The 11,196-nt window shown below is 30.9% G+C and overlaps 1 long non-coding RNA gene across 1 annotated transcript; it reads right to left on the bottom strand.

Moving 5' to 3' along the window:
* Positions 1–2,052: 2,052 nt before the first annotated feature.
* LOC134714170 (uncharacterized) lies at positions 2,053–8,410 on the bottom strand. Its single transcript, XR_010106504.1, has 4 exons — positions 8,348–8,410; positions 3,439–3,525; positions 3,015–3,084; positions 2,053–2,477 (listed from the first exon to the last, which is right to left on the bottom strand). It is a non-coding gene; the product is annotated as an uncharacterized LOC134714170 (long non-coding RNA).
* Positions 8,411–11,196: the final 2,786 nt, after the last annotated feature.

The raw sequence follows: 11,196 nt of genomic DNA, 5'->3' as shown, positions 1-11,196 counted from the left end.
TGTTCACGTTTGCAAATTCAAAGTATTGTAACGGCAACCAAAAACTCAGACAAAATCTGCTGTACACGATAGGAAACAAGGTTATGTGGTATCTGCCGCTATGATAGAAGGTTATAGGGTGGGATGTTTGTATAAAAATAATTTAAAAATGTTGACAAATCTATTAATTGTCTCTCTTTGCTTTTCTTGGAATCATCCAATTCTGACGAATGCATTTGCTAAATGATGTACTATTAAACTGACATGAAACAATAACAATAAAGCATTACTGCTGTGAATTGCTTTGTCGAGAAATGTCTGAGACTTAAGAATTTTTATTCACTATCAATAAAGACAAATCCCGCAGGACAACGATCACAATATATTGTCTAACTTAATCCAGAAATGATAAGAGGAAATTTCGAAAGCTTAAATTAGACTAGCTCTTAAAACGAAGTTTGACATTTTCGTTCTAATACACACTGCATCAATTCTTGTCAACAATTTTGCTGACGATCTCAGAATTTGAAGCAAACGTATTAAGTTCAAAATTGCATTAGTAAAAAGTTTAAAGTAAATTTAAGAAGGCGTAATGGAACCGACTGCGATAAATTAAATTGTTTCTTAGAAAATCGATTTTTGTTGTCGAGACACAAGATTGTCACAATCACCGAAAACCTTTCCAAATCATAGAAAACATTCTCCTCATTAACGGCCGTAGACAAGTGAAAATTGACAAATAATTGTATATTCCGCTCCTTACTTCACTAATGATTGCGAATTATTAAGGAAGAAGATATTCTAATTTCATATCGACAGAAAAATTATCAACACAGAAACACAATGTCCCAAGGGTAAAACTCGAGTTGTTATTTATTGAATAAAGGAATCGAAAAAGGAAATATAAGACTTTGTAGCTGATGCCAGAAACTAATTCTTTTTACTTGATGAATGGTGTTCTGAAATGTCAGTTTTAAGACGGAAAAGAATTTTATTTCATAAACACTTTGTGGGAAGATTTCTAAATAGGTTGTCTTCGATGCAAGAATGAGTTTACCGATATTTCAGAAAGACAATCTGCAAAAGGAATGTGTTTTATAGTTCATAATGGGTTCAATTTAGAAAAGTACTTGATGCTGCAAAAGTCGTTCTGTGAAATAATTATAACAAAAAAAGCATCACGAAAAGATAGATAGTGTTACTTGTATCGAGTGCACCTATCACTGACAGTATTTATAAACATAAACAAAACTGTCTTTATGTCAGCTTATTCTAATTCAATAATGTCAACAAGTGGAGCCAAATTGATTCAAAAAGACATAACTCCAAAAGAAAATTCGCACAACAAAAATCATGAAAATGATAATGTGTAATTTACAGTAGACTATATAACTAATATTAGTTTAAACTTTGATATGAATAAAATAAGATGCTGGGAATACTGAAGTAATACATCACCTCAGCTGTATTATTTAACTCACTGCAGTATTGACAACATAGATCTTAAATAACAAATACATGCACTCCCATATGTATGTTTAACTCTCACATTGCTACATCGCTACATTGAAGACCTGTTAGTGACCTTCTGCTGTTGTTTTTTTCTATGGTCGGGTTGTTGTCTCTTTGACACATTCCCCATTTCCATTTTCAATTTTATTTCGTTTCGAGTTTATGCTGGATTTAATCTTATTTGAATAAAGAAACCAAAACCCAGCCTTTTTTTTATAACACTGAACTATTGAAGTGTCAATGCATATTTTAGTTTCTTGTTTCAAACAAGAGCCGTATGAGTAACCATTTTACATGTACGAGTGATTACTTTTTTTTATATATATATATATATATCAAACGACCAAGATTAATATCAACTTTTGGTAAAATGTCTTTCAATCAGATTTTAACTGCCGATATTTTGGTAGCCTCTTGGGATTTTTTCTCTGAGAGAACCTCCTGTTTGACTGTAATGGATTTATCCAAGTTATAGAATTAACTATATTTTACTAACAATACAACCACCAGTATAAAGATGGAATGAACCAGAAAGAACGTTAGATACATGAAAGAAGTACAAGTGTTGAAGAGGATCTTTAGTCGCATTATGTATGTCTCGATTCATCACTCGATCTTAATATGTTAGTCAAACCTAAATGTAAAATTTTCTTCTTTTATTCTCTCTTTAATAAAATCAAAACAACTCTTTCAAAATATCATGCGTCCAAAAACTTGTCTGGTTTACCTTCATCAGGAAGGCTCAAAGCCGAATATGTGATAGCTTTAGGATGTATAAGAACCGAAATAGGTGAATAGCAATATCATCAAAAAGAACCCTAAAATTCTGTTTCTTATTGTTTTATCACACCCTGCAACAACTCAACCATTTTTAAATGTGTTTCTCCATTTGCCTTGTAATTGTTCTTAACTGTTTTATCTGAGAGGATTTTTTACCCCCAACACATGGATTTTAGCTTGTTCACGTGCCTGTATCCAGTTGCTATCTGGAAAAAAAAAATATATAAAAAAATAACAAGAACAAAACACACATAAAAACAAACACTGATTCAATAAACTGTTATATCTTTGTGTATTTATTTAAGACAGAAAATGCATATAAAAAAATAACACCTCCTCTATCCAAGATTTTAACTGTGTAGACTATGTATAATGAGAGATAACTCTATATTATTTTCTTTTAATATATCTAATTAGCTATAATTATTATTTTCCTATAAACAGTATAGTTTTGTGTATCTGTATCGTTGATGGTTACAATATATTTTCCTTTTTTTCTATATATTCTCTCTGTAACACTCGAACAACGTTCAAAGATAATAATAAGTGATTATCGTTAAAAGGTTTTCGGTTCTTAAATCTTAAATTATCTTCCCCCATTTTATACTTGTAATAATGATTAAGGTCATATCCCGTGTTAGTTTCACATGTATAATAAATATACTACTAAAATTTATGATATTAAATCTTGATTTTGTTTTCTTTTTAAAGTGAGAAAAAAAAACAACAAATAAACAGCTTACCTTTTAATCTTTTTGTCATTTTCTTTGTCGTCTGTCATTTTCTGTCATTTGTCTTTTTTCCCCTTGTTTACTGAATAAGAATGTATATATGTATATTAAAACTCATACTAAGGGAATGATAGGATTTCCTTACTGTGCAATTATTTGCAATTCTAAAAAAAGTTGTATCTGCAATCATAATCCGTTTTGTAAGTTAAGATAAGCAGCAATAACATGTGAAGGAAATAACACTGTTATCATTTGAGTGTATCCATATCACTTTTCTTGAATTACCTTCAATAGGAATGTGCATAACTTGAGTACAAAATGATAGTGTATAATTACTTACACCCGTAACACACGTGAGGAGTTATATGATCAAATGGGGGTCTAAAAGAAAAATAATCGAACTGACAATACAAAAAGTCATATAAGTAAAACTTACTTGTGAATCCTTCTTTTTTCTTCAGGTGATCCTAGTAAGAGTAAACTCTCTCTTGAAGAGTCCACCTCATAGAGTTTCTTTACACCACTGTAAAATTTAATGACAAGTTCTGAATATCAACGAATGGTTGATTTCTAAGTTTACTCTTGGTATGAAAATAAACTAAATGAAATAGATTTTAACATAAATGTCAACACATCCCCAGTTTAGGAAGGTATAATTATAGTTTCACCCAAGAGACAGAAAATGCATACATTCAATCTTCTTTTTTTTCGGAAAAAATATATATACAAAGTAAAAGTCTATACCTGAAGATAGTAACATTTATATATCCTTTACTCCGAAATAGAAAGTGTTTAATCACATTGAAATGTCTCGCCTCCTTTCAAAGTCATGTCGGGAAAAGAACACAAAAAATATATTTTCGTGAAATCAGTCAACAATTTAAAAAAAAAAATGTTAATGTCAATGTATTCATGTCCTGATTTGTTACTTTTCGTTTAGTTGTGTGCAATATTCCTACAAAATACAGGAAGAAATAATGAAACTTACGATGCACTCACCCAGTCCAGTTTAATACCGAATCTTCATCTGGTATTGGTATCAAATTTGCCCCTTTTTCTTTTCTACTGTAAAAAGTACAAAATCAAAAATTTATAACCCTTTCATGTTTATTGTCCCACTTGGAGGGGTGTGTAATGTTATAATAAAACACCAACACGCATGGGGCTGTGGGTGTTCAGTGCATGATGCTACACTACTAGTAGAAATTTTCCATTTCCTTTCATTCTTCTATAAAAAAGGCATTATGTATTTTATGGAGTGGAGTGTTGGAGTGAGATTTTGGAGTGAAATTTTTGGAGTGTTTTTTTTTTTGGTGAAATTTTAGAGTATATAGTTTATTATTCTAGAAGTAGTAGAATGTCAGGGGGTAAATGTTTTGTTTAATTGATAGTGCGAGTGGGGCATCCGTGTACTATGGACACATTCTTGTTTATCACTATCAGAGTTGGGGTAATTGTAATTGTAATCGTTAATCAGCTGTAATTGATTACAATTTTTCAAGAAATCATTATAATCATTAATCAGCCAAAAATCTGATTACATGTAATTTAATTTAACCAATTACTTTTCAAAATGCCCTGTAATCCTGATTACTTGATGATTACATACTGATTACAATGAAAAAAATCTTAAACTGTGTTTATGGTCAATAAAGGAAACTTTTTGTTATTCTCATTTTATAAATATTTAACATGTAAAGATAGTTTGGTTTACTTTTTTTTTCTATAATGCATTACAATTGGTTTGTATACTTCAGTGAAAAATAAACAGTTACAGTATTGAAAAGTCATCAACAGCCTAAAAAGAGAAATATAATACAATAAATGTTCACTTTTAAACACTCTAATAATACACTGATGCAATGCGAACCTTCACACCCTATTTTGAATAACTGTCACTCATTATAGATTTACACTTAAAAGCATAAGCTATATAAACAGATGTTCCAACACCTGTGTGAACCCCCTCCTATATACGTTTTATCAGAAACAGGTGCCTAAGCATATGACAAACCCAATCCTTTAAAGGAACGCATTGTATTTTTTTTTTAAGAAGCACAAGTTAAAACAGATGTCCTAAAACCCTAGCAAACCACTCCTAAATACACTATCAGAAACCGGTGTAAAAGCACACGTTAAAATCATATAAACAGGTGTCTTTTAACACTTATGCAACCACTCCTTAAATATACTACAGGTGTTTAAACATCTGTGTAACCCACTCCTTTTAAATGATTCAACACCTGAAGCTGGCCCATCCTTATATACTAAGAAGTATAAATAGTTGTGAGTTCTATTTAAGAAAACAAATAAAATCGTGTAGCGACTAAACTATAATGTAAGTATGATTTTGTAATGTGTCTAGTTGTTGTTTACGTTCGATATTTTCCTGTATGAGCAAATGACTTATTGAAATTAACGTAATGTAATCTTTGAGCAATACATTTCTAGTACTGAATGTGTTATTAAAAAAAAACCAATACAAATACAAGTACAAATACTTTATTCATAAAGTTATAATGTGCCTTCTTGGCTTTTCTTTCTCCAACTGGATTATCATACCCTGCAAGATGTGAACAGTATTAGTATGGTTTTCCTCCATTTTCCTTATCACTTCTTGTAACTGTTTTATCTGGGAGGATTCCCCCCCCCCCCCAACACATCGGTCTAATACTTTCTGTATGTCTATCCAGTTGTTCTCTGAAAAACAAATATTATAAAAAAAAGGAAAGAACAAAGCAGACATATATAAAACAAACACTGATCCAACAAAACAGTTATATCATTGTCTATTAATTTAAGACAGAAAACGCATATTGAAGAAATAACACCTTTATCCAAAAATGATTTTTACCGTAAAGTGGTATATATAATTGAGACTATGTATATAAAGAGACATAACTCGATATTTTTTTCCTATAAACAATGTAGTTGTGTGTATCTGTATCGTTGATGGTTACAATATCTTTTCCTTTTAATGCTTTTTTCTCTATTTTTCTCACTGTTACACTCTTACAACGTTCAAAGATAATCATTGATTATCAGCCAGAGAGTTTTGTTTTTTTTGTTCAGCGCTTAATCTTAAAGTATCCTACCCCATATTTTACTTGTAATTATGATTAAGGTCATATCTCGTGTTAGTTTCATATGTTTAATAAATATACTACGTTATGACATTAAATCTTGATTTTTGGTTTGTAAAAAAATGAAAAAAAAACAATAAAAAAGCAACTTACCTTTTCATCTTTTTGTCATTTTCTTTATCCTCTGTAATTAACTGTCTTTTTACCCCTTTTTTGCTGAATAAAAAAAATCATATACAATTTATACAAAATTGATTCATTGGTTGTTGGCAAATATTTCATGTACATTAGGTCAAAAATAAATTAACAATAAACACAATAGATAGGTTTTATAATAAGGAGGTCCGCGGGAGATCAAGGTCGGAGAAATTTAGACTACCGCGGGAAATCGGAGGGTATATTGCATAGGAACAGAAATTTAGCCTTGCAACAGGTCACCTACGGATCCCCTGGAAGAGCTGTTGCAAGGTTTCTTAACGTGCAATAAGCGTGACTTTCTTTACACGAGACATCATATTTATCGGCCCTATTCTGACTAGACGTAACTGCAAATTTGTACATCATATAACGAAAATTCACATAACTAAAACTTACCTAGGTGATTTCTTTTTTTCTTCAGGTGACAAAAGTAAACTCTCTCTTGAAGAGTCCACCTCATAGAATCTCTTTACACCACTACAAAATTAAACGTCAAGTTCTGAATATCCACGAATGGTTAATTTTTATGTTTATTCTTGGAATGAAAATGAACTAAAAAAATAGGTTTTTACATAAATGTTAACAGCACATTCCCAGTTTTGTCAAGATATAATGTTGTAGTTTCACATAACAAATAGAAAATGCATATATATATATATATATATATACATCCAATATTTTTTATTTTCGCGAAAAAATATAGACTAAGCAAAAGTTTATACCTGCAGTTACTGACATTTTTATCACCCCAGGTGTAACAATATTTTCTCAATGTAAATCCAGGAAACAACACTGTAATTGCAGTTCATTTTTTATTAGTGTGTTCTATTGATACCGAAATGATAGCTAGGTAATACCAATTAATAACTTATTAATGTTAAGATTTTTTGTTCAATTTACAAAATAATATAATATAATAAAGAATGGAAATGGGGACTAAACCTAATACACGAGCATGTAAAATTCTCCTAATGAGGATGCTGCCAGATTCTTAAGAGATTGGGAAATCACAATCATGCTAAATAATTATATAACTCTAAGTTATGCATCAGTAGATCTGGAGGATTTGAAATTGTTTATGAAAGACTGTTGATATGAGGTCGTTCACATTATTATTCGAAACATTATCATTCGAATACTTCACTGCATGCATTTTTTTATTTCTATTTCAGAAGTTTGTTTTTGAATTATTCACTACAAATTTTTTCATCAAATTTCACTCCAAAATCTCACTCCAAAAATTTCACTCCAAAATCTCACTCCAAAAGTTCACTCCAACACTCCACTCCAATACTCCACTCCAACACTCCACTTCATACAACATGTACAATACATTATGCCTATAAAAATAAGATTTTAACAAATATTAGAAATTACGTTTATTTTCGATTAGGCAAATCAAAGTAGTTTGACAACAAAAAATCTGTTTCACATATTCATATAATTGTAAATAGAACCCAAACTATTTTGTCTCGGATTTAAGTAAAAAATAATAATCGAGCATTCAATTTGAAACTATAATTATAAGACAAAGAATGCATTTAAGTTATCCTTTGAATGCACATACCTTTCTCGGAATCAGTTTTTCATAATCAGTTGAATGTGTAGTTATGAAATTTTTATTTTTTTAGATGTTTTTATATCAAATCAAAGACAAGCTCTACACCCTATGCCACGTCATTATGTCGACCACCTTATATCAAGTCAAAGACAAGCTAAACATCCTATGCCACGTCATTATGTCGACCATTTATCTCTCATGTTTGTTCTTTCTCATAAACATTATAAACCATAAAAAAACATATGTAGAACATTAACTTAATTTTTATGTAATTAATTTATCATACCATTTGATATTCTCTCCAACAACTTTAGCAGCTGTTTGATTGGTACGACCTAATTTATATTTCAAGATACCTTCCTACGTATACGTTTTTTTTTCGTGGCTGGAAATTAAAACTTAAATCTACGCTTCTCTCTATAAAAACTTATGTTTTATAATACATGTAATAAGGATTGGTTTATCGTGAACTTATGTTCAGACAATACAGATTTTGTACTTACTTTCTTTTCCTATTTAGAACATTATACATCCAACAACAGAAATATAGAATACACGAATTAGCATGTAACCTACAGAAATCACTGACCGACACATTACAATGTGATCCAGGTGTTAAACGTACAATTTTAAGTCAAGTTAATGTGTAGATTGTAGTGTGTCTTTTGATGTATGCTATCTAATGCAAAAAGCTATAAATCTTTTGTACACACACTCTGTCTGTGTAATGAATATGAATTGTATAACTTATGTACAAACAACTAACCACTTTAAAAAAATTTAAACAAATAAAGATTCTTAAAAGTTTTCATTTTATCCACAAACAATAGTACACTGGAACTTACTTCCTACATCAGCAATCCTTTGTACAACAGTCGACGGCTTCAAAGAGCAGATTTCTATAGATTTCTATATCTGCTCTTTCACAAATAATCTGAACACTGCATAACATGTATTATATAGATTTACCAAGAAATATACATAAGATTACAATCCTCAAATTTTTTAAATTAAATCACGGTTATATTTTTACTTTATTTTTTCTAAGCACCAATGCAATGTAACGTAATATTACTGCAAATTAATTTCTTTTAAATTGTAAATAAGCCACGCATGCAACAGCACGTAATAGTCAAAGTTGTGACTGAGTGCGGAAATATGAAGATAGATAGATAAACCTACTAAGTTATACTTTTTACCGGTTATGTACAATCATGATCAACACGACGGGTGTCACAGATGGAGTAGGATTTGCTTACCCTTCCTGAACACCTGAGCAGCTGTAGGGGTTCGTTAGTTTTCTATGTTGTGTTTTATGCACTATTGTTTTTGTCTATTTGTCTTCTTTTTTAGCTTTGGCTTTGTCAGTTTATTTTCGACTGATGGGTTTGAATGTCGTTTGGCATCTTCCGCGAGTCTCCTTTACTATCAAAACAAAGAGAGAAAAAATGAAAGGCTTATTGATAATTGCTGAATATTTTTTTATGGAATCGGGATGCTACACTTTGCTCGATTTTGGTTTTAAAGAAACAACTATGTATCTAATTGATTGAAACGAGAAAACAACATAATCCTTAACCCCAAAAATGCATCGCATCAAAAATGTATAACTATCAACAACGCATTGTCATACTTAAAATATCTACTAAGAATAATCATGAAGAAAAAATAAAATTAACAACAACGACAGAGATCGTTTTTTCTCTGGTGTCACTATAGAGGAAGTTATATCATTCAAGAACTTTTGTTTTACGAACGATTCTAACGTGTATGAAGATGTGGGAAACCAGATACTAGTATCAATATCACGTGATGGTCTTAGTCGTTGGAAAACCTTCCCGATTGAGTCGTTCTCATGCCAAACTTTGAATTTGCCGAGATAGTCGCCCAATTGGATGGTTCAATTATAGCTGTTCAAGTATTCGAGATTAAAAATGGTTTCCGCTTTGCAACAAGACATTCTTGATAACATGACGACAGTACGAAACAGTAGACCTACAGTTTTTTGTTCAAATCGACAGCAATCACAAGAGATAGTTTTCAAAATGAAAATATCAAAACGGGAAAAACAGCCGATTTATACTCTTCAAATGAAAACATGTATCGTCACAAGGAAAATATTTCTTCCAACGAATTAAAGGAGTTTAAGTTAAACTTGAAGCTCCGGAACTGAGTATCGAAAAAGAACATGCGAAAATAGTCGAATGTATCGTCATAGCTCTTTCTACCCAAGGACTCTTCGCCCTAGGATTAAATATAGTACATGTAAATGGGTATGACGTTTATGTTGTCGCTAAATATTTGGATGATAACAAGAAAACGATGAGTACATTATCTAGAGATGAAAGAAAGAACAAAGCAGAAATAATAAAGAAAATTGAGGTAAAAGCAACAGTATTATGCCGCTGTTCAAAAGTCATAAATCGATTGAAAGAAAACAAAGCCGGGTTTAAAAACCAAAACCGACGGAAACAGAGCAACCATAAGAGGAAAACAACAGAAGAACAGAATATTGAAGTGCAAAAAAAACAAAACGGTTTAGGCAAAAAGTAAAATCACAAAAATACTGAACTCCAAGGAAAATTCAAAAAGGAAAGTCCCCAATCAAATGGTAAAATCAAAAGTTCAAACACATCAAACGAATGGATAACAACTGTCATATTCCTTACTTGGTACATGCATTTTCTTATGTTGAAAATGGTGGATTGAACCTGGTTTTATAGCTAGCTAAACCCCTCACTTGTATGACAGTCGCATCAAATTCAATTATATTGTCAACGATGCGTGAACAAAACAAACAAACACAATAAGTAAAAATGTCAAAATTAGGGGTACAGCAGTCAACATTGTGTAATCATCTTAGTCACTATAAAAAAAACAACAAATGTAACGAAAACAACATATGTAACGAAGAAGCACAAAAAAGGCATTCATCAAATTCAACAACCTCATTTTGCTTATATTATATGATTTTATTTATCTATGAAAAATCCACCATAAAGGATGGAAGGTTTTAAGTACTGGTGAAAAATTGCGCGTTTGAAATTCGCACAGGTAGACATAAAATAATTTTGTCGTGCCAAGTGTGACAGGATACATAAATACAGTCACGTAAAATAGATATAACAATAAACAGACTTAACAGTAAAAGTAATAATTATAAATAAAATAATAGTGTGGTTCAGAGTATGACGGGATACATAAGTACACAGAGTCACGTCAAATGTATATCACAAAAAAACAGACTTAACAGTCAAAGGAATATTAATATGTCATTCAGATAAGAGTATGACAAGATACATAAGTACAGAGTCACATCATAAAATAATTTTGTCGTTAAAAGTATGATGGA

The sequence above is a fragment of the Mytilus trossulus genome, chromosome 4 (genome assembly GCF_036588685.1).
Source record: "Mytilus trossulus isolate FHL-02 chromosome 4, PNRI_Mtr1.1.1.hap1, whole genome shotgun sequence".
In the NCBI taxonomy this organism is placed as follows: domain Eukaryota; kingdom Metazoa; phylum Mollusca; class Bivalvia; order Mytilida; family Mytilidae; genus Mytilus; species Mytilus trossulus.
Note: the sequence above shows the minus strand (reverse complement) of the source record. Positions and strands in the feature narration are given on the sequence as shown.